This window comes from Manis pentadactyla, chromosome X (assembly GCF_030020395.1).
Source record: "Manis pentadactyla isolate mManPen7 chromosome X, mManPen7.hap1, whole genome shotgun sequence".
Classification (NCBI taxonomy): domain Eukaryota; kingdom Metazoa; phylum Chordata; class Mammalia; order Pholidota; family Manidae; genus Manis; species Manis pentadactyla.
Window position 1 is genome coordinate 128,293,463 of NC_080038.1, and position 25,045 is coordinate 128,318,507.

The following is a 25,045-nucleotide window of genomic DNA, read 5'->3' on the forward strand; positions in this document are numbered from 1 at the left end:
CAGGCATACTGTTGAGTGAAAGAAACCAGACAAGGATACATATTGTATGATTGCATTCATATGAGTTCCAAAAAGAGGTGAAACTAATTTATAGCTGATGGAGGTCAGGACGGTGGCTACCTTTGGGCCAGGGATGTGGATTGGTGAGGGGAGGGCCATGAGAGAGCCTGTGATTTGCTGGGATTATAATAACTCATGGAGCTGTAAAGTAGAATTTGAGCACCTGACTGAATATTAATTGCACCTCAATGAACAAAAAGTAAAACATAAAAAAATATAAAAGGAACAAAAGGCATGGCACATGATATTGCCTTCTCTGGCTTTTCTTCCTCTATTTGCTATTCCTCAGATCCATTATCTCCTACTGTATACATTTCTGTGTTTTGGGTTTCAGCAATGAGCACATTATTTATTTATCCTACTACATTAGAGTGGGTTACATACCTGTATGTCTGTTTCACCAGGTTATAAGTTCCTGGAGGAGAGGGAGTATATTTTACCAATTTTATCCCCGGTACAGGGCTGATATCTGGCCCCATACTTTAGAAACCTCACTCTGGCCCTCCTCTGGCTGTACTCCTCCCACAAGCAGGCATCCCCTGCACCAAAGGAATGTGCCCAACCGGGTTCCAGGCCCTTCCTTTCTACTCCATACTGTGGATACCCAGGGCCCAGGAGTTTCCTGCCTGAACAGCCTTATGCCTGCTGCCAGGACCTGTGCAGGCCTCTGTCCCCAATCCATCCCTCTAAGGGTAGAACACACTCATAGTGTGTAAAACCATTGGACAGCAAGGCCAGGGAGTTCACCCACATGTGTGAGGTCCCTCATGGTTCAGGAAGGAGATGGGATATAAGAGAAGGGGGTCAGGAGGTCAGGCTGGGGCCAAGAGCCTACAACTGACCCGTCTGTGCTCTTGTGTTCAGCATGAAACACTAAAGCATCCAAGATCTGTAAACTTGAACCCGAGCTCCCAGATCATTATGAAGCTATGCTTTATTTATTAAGGTAGGGGGACAGAACACATATATTAAACAGTGTTAGCTGAGTTCATAACTTGTAAATCCTTAGGCATATGGTACATGGGATTCCTTTGTACATTGGCCCTGGGCTCCACATATGTAAGGAGCAGGCTGGGCTGACATATGGTAGCTACTCAGTACATAATGACTGACTATCATTCATTTCAGATTTACATTTCTATCACTGAGTCTAAGTGTGACTGCATTAATAAGTCTCATCCACTTATTCCTAAGCAATCCATGTCACTAATAGGACAGACCAAGGATGGCTAAAGTTTTGGTTCATCAATCTAAGTTGCATATCTCCACAACTGCCCCCAAGACACTCACAAAATCCACAGTAACAAAAGTTTTGCTGCATTTTCTATCACTTGCAGGGATTTTGCTAGTCTGGAGCTGGGTTTTCTCATCCCTACTGGATGACCCTTTATGAAATCAGTTACCACATGTGAAGTCTTTGGAAGTTTTTCTTTTACTTACATACAAATGCTTTAGACAGATGGTTTCTGACTAAAGATCTTCAAATCTTCGATGCAAGTCAGGGCCTCCTAGGCTCCTGCTTGCAATTTCTAGGTGTGAGGCATGTGTGGCAAGCTTGCATTATAATGGAGGTTTTAGAGATGATAAGAAGCATACAGTGGCAGAGAGAAAGGAAGCTGTTTCCCCAGAGGAACAGGAGGGTGCTGTGGCAGAAGAAGCAGGGACTCGGTGAAATACACGAAGATGGAGATTGAGTCAAGATGGTGGCATGAGGAGACACAGACAACTCCTCCCAAAACCCCATATAGTACGAAAATATAGTTAATACAACTAATCCTAAAACAGGAACAGGAAAGAAGGCTGTGCCAGACTGCATACACCTGGAGAACAGAGCAGACCTCACGAAACAGGTAATATACTAAAGCCTTGATGTGGCAGAAGCCAAGCCCTTCCCCCACCCCAGCTCACCAGCAAGAGGAAGAGAAATGGAGCGGGGGAGGGGGTGGAAGCCTAAGACTGCTGAACACCCAACCCAGGAGATATGCTTTGGAGCACAAACCTACATTGTATGGTGCTCTGGACTTTGGTGGAGTTGGGGAGCTGGGACAGGTGGAGTGCTTGAGAGACTGAGATTCTGACAGTTTGTGGAGGACACAGATCCACATCCGGCCACTCTGGGACAAAGGAAAGGCAGGAGTCTGAGAGGTTTCCTAGCATCAAGAAGGCTGCTGAAGAGGCGGGGAGTGCACGGACCTTGCTGTGCGGGAGAAGGGATAGGTGGAGAAGGTTGTCTGGCCACGCTCTGCCTAGCAGGTTGGGAACTTTGAAGAGCTTCAGGTGCTCCATCCCCTTGGCTGGCTACTCAGCTCTGAGGCCCCTACCTGTGACATGCAGCCCACTGTGCCTTCCTTCTGGCTTGCTGGCACTGGCTCACAAATTGGCAGTAACTACACTGGTATCAGGCCAGCCAGAGGGAGGCCCCACCTACAACAGCTAGACACACAAAGCAAAGAGGCTTACACCTGTGTGCTCAGCCCACTGGCTCCAACACTGGAGACAGGCACTGCAGCCAGGAAGCAGGAAACAGCTCTTTCCTCCCTTCAGACACCAGAGCCACTCCCCTGTGACTCCCAACCTCACTCCAGGGGCTTAGCAGATCCAGAGACTAGAGCTTCTGGGCACTAGAGGGTGCCACATACAAATATGAAACGTCAAAGGAATCTGGTTCAGACAAAAATCTCACAAACCCCAGAAAAAGGGCCAAATGAAACTAAACTTACCAATCTTCCTGTAAGAGAATTCAAAATAAAAATCATAAACATGCTCATGGAGGTACAGAAAAATATTCAAGATCTCAGGAATGAATTTAGGACGGAGATTCTATCATTAAGAAATTCCATATCTGAAATGAAACATACAAAGGAGGGATTTAAAAGCAGATTAGATGTAGTAGAAGAGATGGTAAATGGAATAGAAATTAGAGAAGAGGAATACAAAGAAGCTGAGGCACAGAGAAAAGTAAGGATCTGTAAGAAAAGAATATTGAGAGAAATGTGTGACCAATCCAAACAGAACAATATTCACATTATAGGGGTATCAGAAGAAGAAGAAGAGAGAAAAAGGGATAGAAAGTGTCATTGAGGAGGCAATTGCTGAAAACTTCTCCAGTCTGGGGAAGGAGATAGTCTCTCAGGCCATGAAGGTGCACAGATCTCCCAACACAAGGGACCCAAGGAAGACAAGACCAAGACATATAATAATTAAAATGGCAAAGGTCAAGGATGAGGGCAGCCTTTTAAAAGAAGCTAGAGAGAGAAAAAAGATCACATACAAAGGAAAACCCATCAGGCTATCATCAGATTTCTCAACAGAAAGCTTACAGGCCAAAAAAGAGTGGCATGATATATTTCATGCAATGAAAAAGAAGGGCCTCGAACCAAGAATACTGTACCTGGCAAGGTTACCATTTAAATTTGAAGGAGGAATTAAACAATTTCCAGATAAGCAAAAGCTGAGGGAATTTACCTCCCACAAACCACCTCTACAGTGAATTTTGGAGGGACTCCTAGAGATAGAAGTATTCCTAAGGCTAAATAGATGTCACCAGGGGAAATAAAACCAGAGCAAAGTAGAACAATTAATTACTAAGAAGATAAAAAATCAAATCAACTACCCCCAAAGTCAATCAAGGGATAGACAAAGAGTACAGAATATGATACTGAATATATAAAGAATGGAGGAGGAAGAAAAAGGAGGAAAAAAAATAACCTTTAGGTTGTATTTGTAATAGCATAGTAAGTGAGTTAAATTAGACTGTTAGATAGTAAGGGAATTACCCTTGAACCTTTGATAACCATGAATCTAAAGCCTGCAATGGCAATAAGTATATACCTATCGATAATCACCCTAAATGTAAATGGTCTGAATGCACCAATCAAAAGACACAGAGTAATAGAATAGATAAAAAAACAAGACCCATCTATATGCTGCCTACAATAGACTCACTTCAAATACAAAGACATACACAGATTAAAAGTAAAGGGATGGAAAAAGATTGTTCATGCAACTAATAGGGAGAAAAAAGCAGAGCAGGAGTTACAGTACTTGCATCAGACAAAATAGAATTCAAAACAAAGAAAGTAACAAGAGACAAAGAAGGACATTACATAATGTTAAAGGGGTCAGCCCAACAAGAGGACATAACAATTATCAATATCTATGCACCCAACACAGGATCACCTACATATGTGAAACAAAAACTAACAGAATTAAAGGGGAAATAGAATGCAATGCATTCATTTTGGGAGACTTCAACACACCACTCACTCCAAAGGACAGATCAACCAGACAGAAAATAAGTAAAGAGACAGAGGCACTGAACAACGTATTAGAACAGATGGACCTAACGGACATCTACAGAACACTCCATCCAAAAGCAAAAGGATACACATTCTTCTCAAGTGCGCATGGAACATTTTCAAGAATAGATCATATACTAGGCCACAAAAAGAGCCTCAGTAAATTCAAAAAGATTGAAATCCTACCAATCAGCTTCTCAGATCACAAAGGTATGAAACTAGAAATAAATTACACAAAGAAAACAAAAAATCCCACAAACACATGGAGGCTTAATAACATGCTCCTAAATAATCAATAGATCAATGACCAAACAAAAACAGAGATCAAGCAGTATATGGAGACAAATGACAGCAATAATTCAACAACACAAAATCTGTGGAATGCAGCAAAGGCCATGCTAAGAGGAAAGTATATTGCAATACAGGCCTACCTCAGGAAAGAAGAACAATCCCAAATGAACAGTCTAAATTCACAATTAACAAAACTAGGAAAGGAAGAACAAATAAGACCCAAAGTCAATAGGAGGGACATAATAAAGATTAGAAGATAAATAAATAAAATTGAGAAGAATAAAACAATAGAAACAATCAATGAAAGCAGGAGCTGGTTCTTTGAGAAAATAAACAAAATAGATAAACCCCTAGCCAGACTTACCAAGAAAATAAAAGAGTCTATACATGTAAACAGAATCAGAAATGAGAAAGGAAAAATCACTACAGACACCATAGACATACAAAGAATTATGAGAGAATACTATGAAAAATTATATGCTAACAAACTAGACAACCTAAAAGAAGTGGACAACTTTCTAGAAAAATACAACCTTCCAAGGCTGACCCAGGAAGAAACAGAAAATCTGAATAGACCAATTATCAGCAAGGAAATTGAATTGGTAATCAAAAAACTACCTAAGAAAAAAACTCCTGGACCAGATCATTTCACTGCTGAAATTTGTCAAACATTTAGTGAAGAACTAATACCCATCCTCCTTAGAGTTTTCCAAAAAGTAGAAGAGGAGGAAATACTCTGAAACTCATTCTATAAGGTCAACATTACTCTAATAGCAAAGCCAGGCAAAGACACCACAAAAAAGGAAAATTACAGACCAATATCCCTGATGAACATTGATGCAAAAATACTCAACATTCAAAAATACATCATAAAGATCATCCATCATGATCAAGTGGGATTCATCTCAGGGATGTAAGGATGGTACAACATTCAAAAATCCATCAGCATCATCCACCACATCAACAAAAAGAAGAACAAAAACCATATGATCATCTCCATAGATGCTGAAAAAGCATTTGACAAAATTCAACATCCATTCATGATAAAAACTCTCAACAAAATGGGTATAGAGGGCAAGTACCTCAACATAATAAAGGCCATATGTGACAAACCCACAGCCAACATTATACTTAACAGCGAGAAGCTGAAAGCTTTTCCTTTAAGATCAGGAACAAGACAAGGATGCCCTCTCTCCCCACTTCTATTTAACATAGTTCTGGAGGTCCTAGCCATGGCAATCAGACAACACAAAGAAATAAAAGGCATCCAGATTGGCAAGGAAGAAGTCAAACTGTCCCTGTTTGCAGATGACGTGATATTGTACATAAAAAGTCCATTCCAAAACTACTAGAATTAATATCTGAATCCAGCAAAGTTGCGGGGTACAAAATTAATACACAGAAATCTATTACATTCCTATACACTAACGATGAACTAGCAGAAAGAGAAATCAGGAAAACAAGTCCATTCACAATTGCATCAAAAATAATAAAATACCTAGGAATAAACTTAACCAAGTAAGTGAAAGACCTATACTCTGAAAACTACAAGACACTCATGAGAGAAATTAAAGACAATACCAATAAATGGAAACACATTCTGTGCTCATGGATAGGAAGAATTAATATTGTCAAAATGGCCATTCTGCTTAAAGTAATCTACAGATTCAATGAAATCCCTATCAAAATACCAATAGCATTCTTCAACAAACTAAAGCAAATAGTTCTAAAATTCATATGGAACCACAGAAGACCCCGAATTGCCAAAGCAATCCTGAGAAGGAAGAATAAAGCGGGGGGAATTATACTCCCTGACCTCAAGGTCTACTACAAAGCCACAGTAATCAAGAGAATTTGGTACTGGCACAAGAACAGACCCACAGACCAATGGAACAGACTAGAGAGCCCAGATATAAACCCAAGCCTATATGGTCAATTAATATATGATAAAGGAGCCATGGATATACAATGGGGAAATGACAGCCTCTTCACCAGCTGATGTTGGCAAAACTGCACAGGTATATGCAAGACAATGAAACTGGATCATTGTCTAACCCTATACACAAAAGTAAACTCAAAATGTATCAAAGACCTGAATGTAAAATAGATCAAAGACCTGAATGTAAGTCATGAAACAATAAAACTCTTAGAAGAAAACATAGGCAAAAATCCCTTGAATATAGACATGAGCAACTTTTTCCTGAACGCAAGGGAAACAAAAGCAAAAATGAACAAATTGGACTACAAAAAGGCATTCTACAGTATGGGAGAATATATTTGTAAATGACCTATCTGACAGGGGTTAACATCCAAAATATATAAAGAACTCATATGCCTCAACATCCAAAAAGCAAATAGCCCTATTAAAAAATGGGCAGAGGATATGAAGAGACAATTCTCCAAAGAAGAAATTCAGATGGCAAACAGGCACATGAAAAGATGCTCCACATCGCTAATCATCAGGGAAATGCAAAGTGTTAATGCATTCCATGTAATAAGTGAACTCTAATCTGTAAAATAATAGTATTCCCAGTTTCCCAAGAGCCTGGGCCTAAGGTAACAATTAGCCTCAATCCTAATTTGTTTCTAGTTTACATAAATGATTCCAAATTACCATAGGAAGATGGATGGCCTTTTCCAATGTGGATAGGCTTTGAAGGCAGAGGTGACTAGGGCATCTTTTTCAAGTCTGAGCAGAAAAATATCTACAAAGGCCCAGACCTGAGGGCCAAATGCATTGGTTGGCTTGATGAACTTGCTTCTTTTGTGGGCTTCCAACATGGGTTGCATAGACAGCGTCTGGTCAGCTCAGCTCTGGCAGCTTTTCCACAAAGAACACTGCAATCCGGTCCCTCAGATTAGGCCAGATCTTTGCTTTTAATCACAACAGCATACTGAAAATGGATTCTTACTTTTGTTCTTATGTTGACTCGTACCATTTTAAAATTTCCTTCTTGCTTTTCCCTAGAAGATACTTTTGGAAATCCAACTTCTCGGGATGGTGCCTAGGATAATGAAGTCCAGAGAGTGGCTCTTCTGTATTAGTACTGTTAGCATTTGTGCCCTTGGGTTTTAACTGCCCAGCCTGGGCAAGGAAGGGTAGACCTATTGATGACTCCTGAAGGTGGACGCCATAAAGCCTAGTGGTGGAGAGTTCGATCGCCTTAACCACACTAATGATAGCCACCATTTATTGAATGCTTACATGTTGCTAGGCTATTTGCTAGTCTGATCTTTCCAACAACTCTGTGAAGTGGCTCATTGTTATCCCCTTTTTAGAGATGGAGATACTGAAAAGGACTTCAAATCTTTTAAATGCAGTTAGGGAGCAATTTTGAGGAGTCTAATGGTCAACCCTTTTTATAACTAAGTTCTGACCCCATTCATTCATTCTACAAATATTCACTGAGCACCTATAACATGCCAGGGCCCATCCTAATTGCTTGGAACATGGTGAGCAAGACCAAGTATCACCCTCTACCCACATGGAGCTTACATTCTAAAGTACCAAGTCAATAAATACATCAGTAAATATACATTAAGTCAAGTAGTAAAAAGTCCTAAGGAAAAACTCAAGCAGGGTGGGTGGATGGGGAGTTTTGAGGGTAGGACTTCACATAGTAAAGGAAGTCCTCACACAAGATGTTATCGTCTGAGCAGAGACCTGAAAGCCAGAGAGTGAGGATGAATCATGGCGATATTTGATTAAAGAGCTTTCCAGACAGAGGGAAGAGCAAGTGCAAATGCCCTGAGGGTAGAGAGGTGTAATGTGTTTGAGGAACAGCTAGGAAGCCTTATTAGTTTTGTAAACCCCAGGTATTTGCTTAAAGGGACACATGGCTGTCATTGTCTGTATATTTATTTGAAAGGCCTGAATACTGAAAGTCACCGAGAAGAAAGCTAATTGTGAAGTCTGATGATTCTTTGGGGATTCTCCATTCCATGGCATGTTGTTCCTTTCCTGTATGAACTTTTGGGTCATGCCTGCTTTTGCTGTATGCATGTAGCCTAGAGAACCCAGGGAATGGGGGAGACCTACCTTTGTCTCTCACTATAAGGTTAAGCACCCAAATTAATGGATTGGATTTTTATGGGTCAGTGACTCATTCCTTTATTCATTCCTCCAAGAAACAAGCATTTATGACTTTCTTTAGTTATAACTGCTAAATTCCATGAAAGATACAAACAAATCTAAGACAAAAGGCCCATCTATCTTGAAGCCTTTTTGGAAACATTTGGGATACATCATAATTTTTCAGAACTATACAATCCCAGTCTTCAGGGACTAAATGGGATGAGAAGACATACGTATATGAACAGCTAATAAAATAATGATTAGCATTTATATCAGCCCTAGGCAACTGTAGTAGAAAAAGCACAATGCAGTGAATGATCACATACTAGGTAAGTTGTTCAAATATGAAGTCTATAGCAGTTGATCAACTTCCTGGAGGCAGAGAGGCTCAGGCATGGCCTATAAGTATATGCAAAAGCAGGGAGGAAGAATGAGGAACAAGAGAGCAAAATGCCAACCCTGTTGAGATGAACACTCCTGCGAAAAATGTATGCTAAATCAGTCAGGCCTGCCAGCCCCACCCTCTTTGCCATTACCATCCACGATCTAGAGTTGTGATGACTTTTGTAACACTTCTGTTCTCTAAAAAGCAGGTTTGGTGCTTCCTTTAGCTGTGCCATGTGAGCCCAAGAGTCTATTCCTTGGAGTTTGGAGTTTGGTACCATGCAGGTAGCCTAACAGTACCTGATAAGGGCCTTTTCAAAGGGGTTGAGAGTCTTTCTAGATATGCGTTTTCCACCAGACAAAATCTCTGTGCTGCTGTGGCCTTCCGGGAGTGCACTGAGGAAAGATAATCCTGCCAGAGTATGGTCATTCTCTATGACCTTGATTAGGTTTTTGCAAAATTGAAGTATATCCTCTTTTATCAGCTGTGGATCAAAGGAAGACTGGGCTAGGTACATTGGGCATCCTGCTACAAGGAGAACAGATTCTCACTGAACTTATGCAAATACATATATTGTCATGAAAAATAAGAATATTTCATAAGAGGCTCAGGATTCTGGAGGGATCAGGTAGGAAGAAGAAGGTAAATACTTCGATCTTTGTTGCACATATACACCTTACCAAATAGCTGTAAATTACAGCTAGCTTAAAAGGAGGGGAGAAAAAAAAGTGGGGGGATCCTTTAAATCTGGAAAACAAAACATTGATGCAATCAGTTTGCCATTAGAGTTTCAGAAATCCTTACCCAGTTCAGTGTTATAATCTTAAAGTTATAAAAATAACCCTGTAGGCCAGTGTACTTGTCAAATTCCTTTTTCAGGCATCTCTCTGAAGATGAAGCACTTTTGTAGGAACATTTGTTGTAAAGCATCAGAATAAGACAATAGCTATAAATGTCAAAAGATTTAAAAATGGCCACAGTTAAAGATCTGATGAGAATTCATATTTACATACAAAAAAACTGATGCAATTGACAAGTAAATTTGTTTTTATGACACACATTTTAAAATCATGACTTACAACATTATACCAGGACATGCCAGAATTTTCAGAATTTCATATAATTTTTAAATATTTATAGTAACATAACACTTAGATAACATTCATATTTATGTCTGTACGAATACAATGTAAAGTAAGCTTAGTATTATTTCTTACTTGGCAATGCTTCCCATAGAATTTAACATATTAAATAAGCCTTATTAGCATAACATCTTTCTTTTTATAAGAACAGAGAACAAATCTTTTGAGATGTTCCAGGAACCCTCTGGAAATTTTGTTAGTTTGAGGTCAAAAAGACTTCATTTAGAGTTTGAATTTGGGGAAGTTAGTCAAGAATAACTTAAGGTTTGGACACTTGGCTAAATAGGATCACAGAAAATTATGAAACAGTTCTTAATTATCTACATAACCAAAGTGACAAAAAGATTTCAAGGACAAATATAGAAGAGTACATACCTGCAAAAGCCTTAGCTCTTTTTCAGTTCAGAAGACTCAGCTTTTCTAAGTAATTAGAGATCTGATAAAGACAAAACACAGACTTTTTGCTTCCTAGGCAGATAACATTAAAAGTAAAGAAATTTGTTTACAATTTCTTATTAGGAACAAACCAATAATCTAAGAAAACTTTGTCTTTATAACAGAAAGAAAAACTAAGTTTTAATTTTGCACTACTGTACTTTTGATAATAAAACTCATTTTTAAATAAATGTATTTTAATCTTAGCCAGTTTGATTACACATAAATTTCTTTTCCCAAAATTCCTTCTCCACAAACCTTCTACAACTTTCTATGTCCATTTTAGTTTGTCCCTTGTTCTCTTTCCCTTTCTGCAATAACCACCTTTATTTTAGGATGAAATCATTTTCATTTCCCTTAACAAAATGTGTATCTATTCCACATACATTCCTTTACCAAAAAACACACATCCTACTTTCTTTGCATAGTTTGTACACACAGTCATTTTCTTTCACCCTTATTATTTTTAGTAGTTTTATTTTTACATATATTAATTAAAATCCTTAACGTTTACAATCCTTAATTTGCAGCAAAAGTAAGAAGTAAGCAATTGTGGACTGACAAATTTATGAATACATTTCATAATTTCTAGAACTGTGCTTTCTCATAGAAAATTTTCTCAGTATGGCATAAGACATTTGCTAATGGACCCAAATATCTTTAGTTGCTCTGTGATAAGAAGCCAAAAGTGGATTAATCTACTTTCAGTAATTAATGTTTTAGTGTCTTATCTTGCTTAGAAAATGATCAGATATTCCATGAAATTCCATCATTTAATTTAGCTTAGCAAAACTCTAAAGTTTTAAGTTACCAAAAAAGTTTCAGGGGAGCTATTTTTTTTTAGCATACATACCATACAGCATAATTATTGGACATAAAAACTCATCCCACTTTCATTCATCTAAATCATTTTGTTCCTAACAATTATGTTTAATTTACTCACAAAAACTTCACTGAGACATTAGTCAGTCATCATCTCAAATGAATTTTCTTGCTGACAAATTTGTTAAGAGATAATGAACTTATTTGACTAATTAGCCCAAATAGAATAAAACTTATATTTTGCAGTATGTTCAATGTTGATAATGCTAAGACACCTCTGTTCTAATTAAAACAACAAACTTAAACTAGCTTTTAATTATCAAAGATCACATGCACTTGAAAAACATTTTGGTTAGTTAATTTATATAAGTGCTTATTTTTCTTTAAGCCAATTACAGTTCTCTATAAGTTACCATCTGGAGGTCCACAAATATCATATACATACATAAACATGCAGAAAGACACAAAAATCTAATTGCTTTTGTTTAAAAAAAAATCTTAAGCCATGTCCCAGGTACAAATCTCAAAATACTCGGATCCAAATTATGTTTCTGGAAGATGAACTAAGTGAAGCTTACCTGCCCAGATGGCTGAAGTTTTGCTTTTTACTAAGGATTTTCATTTACATGCTGTAAGGATCTTTTAGACCTGATTTTTTAAATTCATTTTGTCCTTTGGAAGCTTCTGCATAGCAATCAAAGCATGCATTCCATTGTCTCTGAGAGGCTCAGGATCCTCTTTTGAGGGTGCCCCTTAAGGTGGATTTATCTAAGTAAAAGTTTCCCCAGAATGTCCAGTGAAATTCCAAATTATCCAAAATTTCACTCATTTTTTTCAGAAAGGCACGAGATCCTGGTCTAAAGACCAGGTGGAACTTATCTTGCCTTTGGATTCTCTAGAATGTCTTAAATATGAGGGACATTGTTTTCCAGCAGCTGTTCTAAAACATCTTCTTTCCCCCTTTTGAACAGAATGGGTGACTTAACAAGAAGCCTCAGTAAACAAACAAAAATAGAACAAACAAACAGAAATAGAAAACAAAAGAGTACTCATCGGGAAGGGTGATGCCTTCATAAAAATAAAAACAGATCCTGAATAAAGTCAGAGAGCTCAACCATAGGGAGAGGGCTTGCACCTGAGAGGAACTTCCTGAACCAAAAGGAAAAAGATGACTCACAGAAGGAGAGAGCACAAAGGGCTCAAGTGGGTATTGCACATGATCTGGGTATCATTAATTTCTCAGGGGTTGGTTCACCCTTTGGATCCCTGTGGGGAAAATGGAAGTTCCTATGGCCAGGATCCTCACCTGACCCTGAACTACTTGATGATGTAATTGGCCTACTGCTAAACTATGCTCCCACACCCGTTGGCAATGAGCTATTATTGACTGAGTGACTATATAAAGAACTCTGTCCAGTGCTCTGGGCAGAGGCAGAGGCAGATTACGGACCTGCAGACTGCCAGATGCAAATGTTACTCTAGTGCTCGACCTACTACCAGGTGAATAAAGCCAGATATAAACCCTTTTACCTCAAGAACAGTCCATTGTCATTTCTTTGGTCTCACTGAGTCCATAGTGAACTTGCCCAGTGCTGAAACCCTCAGGCAAGACACTGAGAAATGACAAACCCAGCTTTATTCTCATGGTGGTAGGTTGAGCACTAGAGACATGTCTGCATCCAGCAGTCTGCAGGTCCGTAATTCACCTTTGTCTCTAGCTCTGCCTAGAGCCCTGGGTGGAGCTCTTTATATAATGACTCAGTCAATAATAGTTAATTGCCTATAAGTGTGGAAGCATTAGCCTAGCAGTAGGTCAATTATATCATCAAGTAGTTTAGGGTCTGGTGAGGATCTTGGCCATCGGAACTTCCATTTTCCCCACAGTGTGTATTTGAATATATGTATTTATATATTTAAAAAATTTTAAGTCTCTACTGGGCCTGAAGTGTAAAAGCAACATCTGAGCATATGTGGGATTCCACTGGGAGTCACCACAGGCCCCCTCAGGGGAGTTAAGAGATGCATTGATTTGTCCAGTGAGAGAAATGATCTTGTCTCATCACTCAGTTGCCTAATCACCCTCAAAGATCAGAGCCACAGCTACATCCCTGGCACAGATGACCTGGCAGTGCCTACCCTTAGCACTGTAGAATTTGACGTTTGTACCATTCAAGCTTTATTGTCTCTGTTGGACTCATTTCAGGCTCTCTTAAGATCTGGTGAAAATTCAAAGAGCTGCATTTTGTTTTTCTATTTGCTACCCCCTCCAAACACACAAGATTGCCTGAAACAGCTCCCAAGTTCATGGCTTCAAGACTCACAATGGGCTCCAGGTCAATTTATGTCTCTCAGTTATAACTGATGAACAGCCATCCATCCTTCTTTGATTCAAGTTGCTGCTTGTTGTCATAGTAGGTAAGCAATTGTATAAATTACCTTTTATCTGAGTCACAAAATATATTTGCCAAAAATGATTTTTCCAGAATTGTAAAAGTGGAAATGGAGTGCACAGAGAGAAACTGAGTTTGCTCCAAGGGGCTATGAATGCACCATTAAGGAAGCCTTGAAAAGAGATCAGCAATACATCTGGTGTGTTTGCACATCATTTAGTGCCATTTTGGGGCATTTCTGAAGCAAAAGCAATGACAGTCATGGTTGGGAGAAAGAGGAGGAGGCTCCACTGACTATTAAGACCATATACTAGGAGGCTGTGGTTATTAGGGCGTGCAACCTGGCAGCACTCTGCCAGCCCTGACCTCAGCTCAGTGAGAATTGCAAAGCTCCAAAGTTTAATAAAAATCAATGCTTGGATTCCAATGCCAGGAGATCCGTTAAGGCATTGTTAGAAATTTCGGGCCAAGTTCTGAACAAAGTGACTCTTTGTGTCCTCTGATATATCTTCCCTCTCTCTCACACACACACAGTCACATATACCCTCACCAAAGTAAACTGACCACTAGATAAACCTATACCTTGTGATCCATCATTTCCCAAGCCAAACTGTGAATGATCTTGGCTAAATTTGGGACATCTTAAATTTTCACTGAAAATTCCCACACAATCTTTAGCAGTCTTAAAATCAAGACATAAATATAATCAAAACACTGTGCAAGAATCATGTTGTAATATAGACACTTAAACTTCAAATAAAATAATTTTTCTTTAGTAGGCAATACATCGCCTATGGCATTCTCATTTACAGTTATTAGAAAATTTGCTACTTGCAGTATGCCTACATAGAGTAAGATGGACTGCACTTTCAGATACCTCATTATAAATATAGGAAATTGTAAAGATAGGAATTTGATGACCCCTAATGTTCTTATCTCAAAAGCTGAAATCTTGGCCTCTGGAGATATGAAGAGCAGATTAAACCAAGTGTTCATATTGAAAACACTTATTTCCTGGCAGAAACACAACCTGAATGAAGCAAGGAGATAAGGCTGCAGAGATCTGCCACTCTGCTGAGAAATGTGGAATATACTCGGTTCTTCATGCAGAGTTCATCTGGCTTACTTTCTTTTTGATCAGAATTGGAAAGTCATCCCTGGGTTTGACAGAGTCTCCACAAGTATATAAAGTCCACAAGCAAAGGAAGCTTTTTCTATTTTGCTCACTGGTTAGCTCCATTGCACAGATAAATGTCTGGCACATAGTAAGCATTCAATAAATACTTCCTGTTCTTGCTATTTCTCTATTCTCTTTTATTGAAGTATAAATGAGATACATGTTATACCAGTTTCAGGGGTGCCACATAATGATTTGACATTTGTATACATTGCAAAATGATCACCACATTAAGTCTATTTACCATCTGTCACCATACAAACTTGCATTTTTTTCTTGTGATGAGAACTTTGAAGATTTACTATCTTAACAACTTTCAAATTCGCAATGCAATATTATTGACTATAGTACCCATGCTGCCCATTACCGTTACCTCCCCATGACTTATTTATGTTATGACTGGAAATTTGTACCTCTTGATTCCCTTCATGCCTTTCACCCGTCTTCAACCTTCCTCCCCTTTGGTAATGACCAATTCTGATCTCTGTAAATGTGAATTTTGCTTCGTTTGTTCATTTTTTTTGTAGATTCCAGATATAAGTGAAATCATACATTATTTTTCTTTTGCCATCTGACTTATTTTACTTAGCATAATACCCTCAAGGTCCCTCCAATTGTCACGAATGGCAAATTTTCAATCTCTTTTATAGCTGAGTAGTATTCCAGTGTGTGTGTGTGTGTGTGTGTGTGTGTATGTGTAACATGTTTATCAATTCATCCATCAGTCAACATTTAGGTTGTTTCCATATCTTGGCTATTGTAAATAAGGCTGTAATGAACACAGGGGTGCATTTTTTTTATTAGTGTTTTCATTTTCTTTGGATAAATACCCAGAAGTGGAATTACTAGATCATATGGCAGTTCTATTTTTAATTTTTGGAGGAACCTCCATACAGTTTTCCATAGTGGCCGTACCAATTCACATTTTCATTATTGATGCACAAGGGTTTCCTTTTCTCCACATCCTCACCAATGCTTGTTATTTTTTGTCTTTTTGAAAGTAGCCATTCATACAGGCATGAGGTGATATCTCATTGTGGTTTTGATGTGCATTTCCCTGATGATCAGGGAAGTTCAGCATCTCTTTATGTGTCCATTGGCCATCTGTATGTCTTCTTTGGAAAATAATGTCTATTTAGATCCTTTGCCCATTTTTTAATTGGATTGTTTCTTTTCTTGCTATTGAGTTCTATGAGTTCTTTATATATTTTGGATACAAACTCCTAATTAGATACATGATTTGCAAATATCTTCTTCCACTCAGTAGAATGCCTTTTTATTTTGTTTATGATTTCCTCCACTGTGCAGAAGCTTTTTAGTTTGATGTAGTCCCACTTGTTTGTTTTTGCTTTTATTGCCTTTGCTTTTGGAGTGAGATCCAAGATTATCAGTAAGACCAAGGTCAAGGAGCTACCACCTATTTTCTTCTAGAAGTTTTATGGTTTCTGGCCTTATATTCAAGTCTTGAATCCATTTCGAGGTTATCTTTTGTGTATAATATAAGCTTCACTCTTTTACATGTGACTGTCCAGTTTTCCCATCACTCTTTGTTGAATAAACTAGTTTTTTTCCTATTGTATATTCCTGCCTTCTTTGTCATAAATGAATTAACCAAATGCATCATAGGGTGTTTCTGGGGGCCCTATTCTGTTCCATTGATCTATGTGTCTGTTTTTATGACAATACATACTATTTTGATTACTATAGCTTAGCAGAACAGTTTGAAATCAGGGAGCATGCTGCCTCCAGCTTTGTCTTCTTTCTCAGGATTGCTTTGGCCATTCAGGATCTTTTGTGGCATCAGACAAATTTTAGGATTATTTGTTCTGGTTCTGTGAAAAATGCCATTGAAATTTTGATGGGGATTGCATTGAATCTGTAGATTGCTTGGGATAATATGGACATTTTAACAATATTAATTCTTCTAATCCATGAGTATGGAATATCTTCCCATTTATTTGTGTCTTTTTCAAGTTCTCCCATCAATGTTTATGATTTTCAGTGTACGGGTCTTCGCCTCCTTATTTAAATTTACTCCTAGGTATTTTTTTATGCTTTTTGATGCTTTTCTATAGTGTTATACTTAGATTCATTTCTCATTATCATTTAGGTGTCTACTATAGGTTTTTGCTTCATGGTTACCATGGGGCTCATATATAACAGCCTACATATAACAATCTATTTTAAGTTGAAAGCACTTCAACTTTGAACACATTCTAAAACTCTACATTTTTACCCCCACCCATGAGTTTTGTGCTTGGTGTCACATTTTACATATTTTTATTTTGTATATCCCTTAAGTAATTATTGTAGTTACAGTTATTTTCACTAATTTTGTCTTTTAACCTTCATATACGTGATTAACTGTACTATATATTATACTTCATATAACCTTTACTGTATATTTATCTTTACCAGTGAAATTTTAACTTTCATATGTTTTCTTGTTACTAATCAGTGCCCTTTCTTTTCAACTTAAAGAAGTCCATTTAACATTTCCTGTAAATCAGTTCAGTGTTTGTTTGTCTAGAAAGCTTTTATCTGTCCTTCAATTCTGAATGATAACCTTGCCAGTAGAGTATTCTTGGTGGGAATGTTTTTCCTTTCAGAACTTTGGTTATATCATGCCACTCCCTTCTGGGCTGCAAAGTTTCTGCTGAAACATCTGCTGATAATCTTATGGAGGTTTCCTGGTATGTTAACAAGTTGTTTTTCTTTTGCTGCTTTTAAGAGTCTCTCTAAATTCTAAAATTCTTAATTTTAATTATAATGTGTCTTGGTGTGGGTTTTTTTGGGTTCTTCTTATTTGGAACTCTGTGCTTCCTGGAGCTGGATGTCTGTTTCCTTTCCCAGGTTAGGGAGGTTTTTAGCCATTATTTCTTCAAGTAAGTTTTCTGCCCCTTTCTCTCTAGTCTCTTTCTGGGACCCCTATAATGTGAGTGTCATTCCACTTGATGTTGATGTTGTCCTATAAGTCCCTTAGGCTATCTTCACTTTATAAATACCTTTTCTTTTTGCTGCTCTTTTTGGGTGAGTTCTACTGCCCTGTCTTCCAGGTTACTGATCCATTCTTTTGCTTCATCTAGTATGTTATTAAAGCCCTCCAGGATTTTTCCATTCAGTTACTGTATTCTTCAACTCTCCTTGGTACTTTGACTTTTGTTTGGTACTTTCTTGTATTTTCCATCTCTGTTGAAGTTCTCATTATGTTCATCTATTCTTTTACTGATTTTGGTAGTTTAATGACCATTACTTTGAACTCTTTAATCAGGTAAATTACTTCCCTCCATTTCATTAAGGCTTTTCTGGGGTTTTATCTGGTTCCTTCCTTTGAAACATATTCCTCCGTCTCCTCAATTTGCTTGAGTCTCTGTGTTTGTTTCTATGTATTAGGTGAAATGGCTATCTATCCCAGACTTGCAGGAGTGGCCTTGTGTAGGAGATGAATCTTACTTAACTTTGCCTTGGTCTTGGTTTTCTCTTGAACCTTTGTGATTGTCTAAGCAGCCTGATATTTTCTTGGTATGTCCCAGTTGTTGAGGGTGTTCCAAGACCTGTGAGGATTCCAAAATGAGCGATCTCAGTCAACACCTAGTTTCAGGCTGACTGGAAGCCAGACCCTCAGGCAGCAGCTTTTACGATATGCAATATATATAGTCCTGTGGGCTCACAATCATAGATTATGATGGTCTCCAAAACAAGCAATCTAGAGGTGTCCCCTTAGTGATAGTTGCAATAATCAGGGCTCCAGGTAAGTGTATGAGCAACTTTCTGGGAGGCACTAGTGAGCTGTGTGTAGTGAGGCCAAGAGAAGGATCAGAGATGGTATCCCCAGCCTGTGTTTCCTGAGAGTACTTCTGTAGCCTCTAGATGTGTGGTAAACCTGAAGCTTGCCTGTCAGGGTGAAGTTCCAGGTCAAGTGGATAGGCCTTTTTCACAGGCAGATGGGGTTGTGTTTCAGTTGACTACAGTCTGTGCAGGGTCCTGGGCATGTTAGCCTGCCAAAGAACTGTCTCTCCAATTGTTTCAGACTCATAGGGCCCAGAAATGCAATTACGCTTGCCCACCAGAGCCAGGTACTCAGGGGGCATCCCCTGTGTGGGCTGCACCCGCTGACCAGCTTTGGTGGGGCTGCAGTTGAACAACACATGGGTATGGGGCTCTCACCTAGCCAGCTTAGGTGGGGTCATGGAGAGTGGAGTGCCAGGGCACGGGGTGCCCACTGGTGCTAGCAGATTAGAAAGAGAGTGAAAAATGGCATCCACTTGCACTGGCACTAGCAGGGTAGAGGCAAAACACCATAAATGGTGCCTGCCATGTCTGTGTCCCTGCAGAGAGCGCCATCAGCCTCCCACACTTCCAGCAGATGCTTCAAGAATAGCAAATCAATGTCCTTCACTTATAGTCTAGACACTTTAAACTGCTGCTTCTGTGCTGCGTCTCGGGGTGAGTGAGTGTGTGTGTGAGCCCTTTAAAGGCAGAATAGACATTTCCTACAGCCCTATGGCTCTCCCCAGTGGTTTTTCAAAAACAGGCATTTTGGGGGCAGGTCCCAAGGGTTGTGGTGCCTGATGTGGGGCACAAACCCCTTCCTCTTCAGGGGGAAGTTCCATATTTGTGAGATCCTTCCCATCTATGGGTTGCTGTGATGGAGGGAGTGGGGGTTTCTGGTAAGACTGCACCTCTGTCTCTTCTACCTTTTTCAGTGTGGCCTTTTTATCCTTTGTTGCAGAAGAGCTTGTTCAGGTAGTTCTCAGATCTTTTTTAAGAGGGAATGTTTCCATATGTAGCTGTAGTGTCCATGGGAGGAGGTAAAAATGACTGGATCTTCCTACATCACCATCTTGAACAGCCTCTTCCTTGTTGTTAACTGGAAAGCAATATGAATTTAAAATCCAGGTGATGGCTGTAAGCACATGCTCAGCTATTCCTAAAGCTGAGAGAGAAAGGAGCAAGACTCCTCCAACCTTACCCCATGTCCCCTGGTCTTGGCCCCACTTACTTTTATACCTCTGCTACACATCCAGGTAGTGAGATTATATGGGATGTGAGTCAGCGCTCTACATCCCAGTCCTGAGCTGGCCACCGTAACAAGGTAGTGTGGGAAGGGAGGCAGTCTCTAGGACAGGGAATTTGCCAGGAGAGCAGATGATGCAAAAAAAGAAAAAAGGACAGTGTTCATCCCAGGGGTACTTGCAGCCCTGGTAGGTACTGTTTCTAGCCTTATAGAAGAGCAACCCAAGTGGGCTGATGGATATGAGCAGACCCCTACCCTGGCCACCAGGAAAAGAGCATCTTAATTTCCAGAGCCACAGAACAATTTAGAAAGTCATGGTAGGATCCATATGACACTGAGCACCAGAGTCAAAATAATTGGCATCCACTAGAAAGAAACTGGTTAACAGATTGGTCAAGACACAGATAGTCCATTGTATGTATTTAGGTAATTCTAGAAGCTGAATGGAATTCCTTTCTCAGAATATTGTCTGCCAAGAACAGCCTAGTCATTTACTAAGCAGAAATGAATATGAGCAGCGTAAAAGCATAGGAATGACTGAGAAAATGACTTCTGTAAACAAAAAGATTTAATGTAGAAATAGTGAAACAATAACAAAACAGCACATTTTGAGGGGAGGAACCACCCATACCTGATTAAAAAAATTTTTTTTCATTTTTCCTCCTTCCCAGATCCAATCTGTATTCATGCTTTTTTGTATACATATATGCTATTTTAAAAATCATTTATTTTTTTTATTTGTACAAGTAGTACATAATCATAATAGAAAAATTAATATTGATAAGCAAAAAGAAAATTAAAATTGTCTATATGCCTACCAATCAGATAACCACTGTTAACATTTTGTTTGACCACTGTTAGTATTTTGGTGTGTACTCCTCAATTTAAAAAACTACACACACACATACACACACACACACATGCATAGATCCCAAAAATCTTATTTAAGAAACTGCCTTTTTAGCTTAATAACAGATAGTGAACATCTTTCCATATCAATAAATACATCATAGGAAGGTAACTTCTTATGACCTTTCCCAGCTTTATGCCTCTAGAATTATTATTTTATTTATTGTCTAGTTCTCAGGGATACTGCATTAAAAATATGTTAATTAATCAAGTTGTGACCCCATTGTATGCCCTAAACTCAGTAGAACTATGGAGCACATACATATCTACCATTCATCATCTGCTTATTATGTGCCAGGCATTGTGCTATTCACACATCACAAAGGTTCTCTCACAACCCTTTGAAATAGGTACCATCGCTCCTGTTAGAAGGAGACTCTGAGGGAGGCTCAGAGAGGCATTTAAACTGTTCTCACAGCTAGAAAGGGGAGGGACCCCAAGTTGAAGATAACATCCATCTGACTTTTAAGCCCACTCTTTTTCTCTGAGAGACTAGTTTAGGAATTGAGCTGTGGCAGTCATGGTACAATTAGAGAATGGACTGGAGCAGAGTGGATGGGGAAGGCAAGACCAACAAAGGGACTCGAGTCATGATCTATAGATAAAAAATCACATGAAGTAGGAGACATTGGAGAGATTCCTACTGGCTGGAGTAGTGAATGAAGGCTTCATGGGGAGGTGGAATCTGAAAGTTAAGCAAGGAAGGTACTCTGTATGGGGCAGAGGGGAGCAGCAAGGACAAAGCTTGGCAGCAGAAATTTAACATGTTCAATGGGCTTGGCCTAGTAAGACACTAGCCTTATGAGGCAAGGGTTTTCCCCGGCAGAGAGTGCAGCTGAAGAGGGATGATGGCCTGCACAGTGTCAACAAGAGTCACTCATACTCTGACAATACTCAGGAAGCCAAGATATGTAGAACATTGTTTCCATATGGTTACTTAGTTATGAATTCCAGAAATTGGAAATCTTGCAACGTTTGGAAAGAACTAGACTACATATTAAGGGATCAAAGTTTGAAACGTCATTTTCTGTTTCTGTCCAAATGAGTTGAGACACTTTTTGATGAAAAAAAAATGACGCTTTGCATGACTGGTTCCTTGCATGGTATCTGAATGATTTGGATCACTAGTTGACTTGATGGTTGCCACTAAATGGTGGGACAGAAATCAACTCCGGTCATGTAGATTTTCAGCATCAACAGTAGATCTGGATGCTGAGTGGCAGGAGTTGGGTTTCAGAGTCGAGCATGATACTTAAATCTTTTATTTCAATTAGCTTTAATAACTCCATCTCTTTAAAGAGACGTCTGCCTCTCTAGTTGGATCTATCATCTGTGTCTGACCCACCCCCAAAGAACTGACTTTCTTTAAAACATCCTACTTGCTGGACTATAAACATTCTAAAACGAGGCTGCATCTTTGGATACAAACCAGTTTCCTGATTCTTTGTGCAGGTAAAGACCGTTGCAGTGCATTTTTGGCTGGATCACACCAAAACAACTCTTTAGCTGCCTTTTTTACTTTTCAACCAATTATTCTGATGACAAGGAGATCCAACCTGAAGATAAGCAGTAATACTTGTATGTGTTCCACTTCAATTACCCAACAATGGAGATGGTTCAAAGGTCATCAGTAGGAGACTGGGTTGACTGTAAAATTTTCTTTGAGACCACAGCAAATACAGTGTTGTATATCAGTTGTATCAGTTGTGTATCCGTTACACGTCACAAACGCTCCATCTGTCATGTTTGGCTTGGATGCAGGTGAGAGGCTCTTGGCTCTTGGGGAGGCAGGATGCAGCAGGGTCTTCAGAGAAGGCTTTGGAAATTGGCACTTCCCCTGTTTGCTCTTAGCATCCAACTTCTGCCACTGATCAGAGTTGGCACTTATTCATAGAAAAGATAGAAAGAAGGCAAAGCCCTCAGGCCTGCTAAGAAGGGTGGAGGGATTGGTTTGATATTTACAAGGTGACCAAAGTTGAGGATTAGTTTGGCCAAGTGGCTTGGACCACTATTAATCCTTGCTGTCTTCAGATGTGTGGTAGTAAGTCATCTGCTGGAATATGACCAATCTTGTTTCATAGGAGTGGACGGCACAAAGATTCCACCCAGATCCATACAACATGGTGGTACTGGTGCTCACCATGCTCTTTCTGTAATAATTCTTAGCTATGGAGTTCTACCGAGGTGGTATAATGATTAAACCCAGTTCTTGAGGAAGAATGGACGTGCCACCAAAGCTCAGTCTTAGAGACCATGTGCCACTGCCTCCAACCTAAATCTTTCCATTTCATACAAGCAACACTCTCAAATTTGGCTTTTCTGGCAAATCAACGCAGTTAGTGTGGTCCTAGAATCTAGGAGTTAGATCTGAAATCAAGCTCGGATCCTCATGGGCTGTGTGACCCTGAGCGAGTGATTTCAATCCTCTGGACCTCCATTTTCTCATCTACAAAGTGGGTATCTATATGTCCATGAGTGTTGCTGTAGGTATCAAATAAAATAATATACAAAAATACTTCAAAACAGTATATTATAACCTAATAGAAGAGATAATCATAATTATTTCAGTTTGGTATGGTATGTTATGGTTGTGTTGTCAATGAAACCTGAATGAAATTTTCTAATACAAAAATAATAATTAAAAAAAAACAAGCATTTGGTGTACTGTGAAGGTTTGAAAATTTGGGCAGAAATGTTGAGCCCTACAGGGGGTCCTATGCCTCCAAAAGTTCATTTGCAATAAACCAATGAAAGAGAGACTGTTTTACTTTAGGAGCTTCCCAATGCCCATCCTGGCATATGGGCCCCAGCTGTCAGTGACAATGGGACCCTTGAAACATTGCCAAAAGCCTACCACCCAGATGTTCTGTGCATCTGTTCCATGTTTAGAAAACTCCTAAACTTTCCAGAAACTACCTAAGATGCTTTAAGATGTTATTTACTCAAGGCAGTGGCACAGGAAACAAGCTCAGATCAAAGGGAGAAGTATGCCTTCTGTGCTGAAGCTCTAGAGCAAGGTTTGGCAACTTCTCTGAAGAGAGTTAGACAGAAAATTCTTGTTCTGTGTACATAGGGGTGAAGAAAACTGAGGGAACATGGGTCTGGAAGTAGACAAGGGTGATTAGAATAGGCCTCATGGTGATATCCCACTCACACCACCATTTCAAGATCCATTTGAGGTAATAAGTACCTCCTTATTTGAAAATGCAATTAATCTCTGGGAGGGTAAAAGTCTACCAGCCACTCACACCTTAGTATAAATTTCTTCTGTTAATCCTCAGTCATGGTCTCCTATCTGCACTCTATTACAATGTAACAATGAAAATTTTTATTGAGAGGTACTTTAAGACATGCTTAGAATACTTCAAGTGTTTGGGGGAAGGGTAGCTCTGAGTATATAAATGGGGCATCATACATTTCTGTGGATATGATAAAGAAGGGCCACTAAAAAGCAAGATCAAAGTATAGAAATGGAAAATGAAGGATGGTCAGAGACCCAGGGCAGGTTGTCAGCTATCTCTGCAGGCCGGTGAAAATAATAAAAGCCCATCACTTTCAGTATGCAAGCTGTGGATGGCCCATACCTAATCTAGAGAAATGATGGTGGGACTCAAGATGAATATGACTTCAAGGAGAAAGGAGTAGAAGGAGAGTAAGGAACACTGCACATGCTGGTACCCAGTCACTCATGGTGATCTAAGCCACAAGGGCCCTGGAACACAGTTCGTAAAGCCTGAGCCAAAGGCACAGCACAGAATTGGAGCATTTGGACCTTGAGTTCACTGAGCATAGCTAATAATCCATCAGCAGAGCCCTGCTTCATCCTTTGACTGTGGCATCACAAGGGCACTATATTTGTATCTATGCAGAGCAAGCTCACCAGGGAAAATGAAGTCCTAAGTGAACATCGATTTTTCTTTCTAACTAAGTAGGAAAAGAATGAAAGCTTTGTAAGAGTCCCAACAGATAGATATCATTTTGAGCAAATTCAATAGGCCAAAATCAAGAAAATAGGATGGATTTGTGGATGGTAGAGGGATGGAG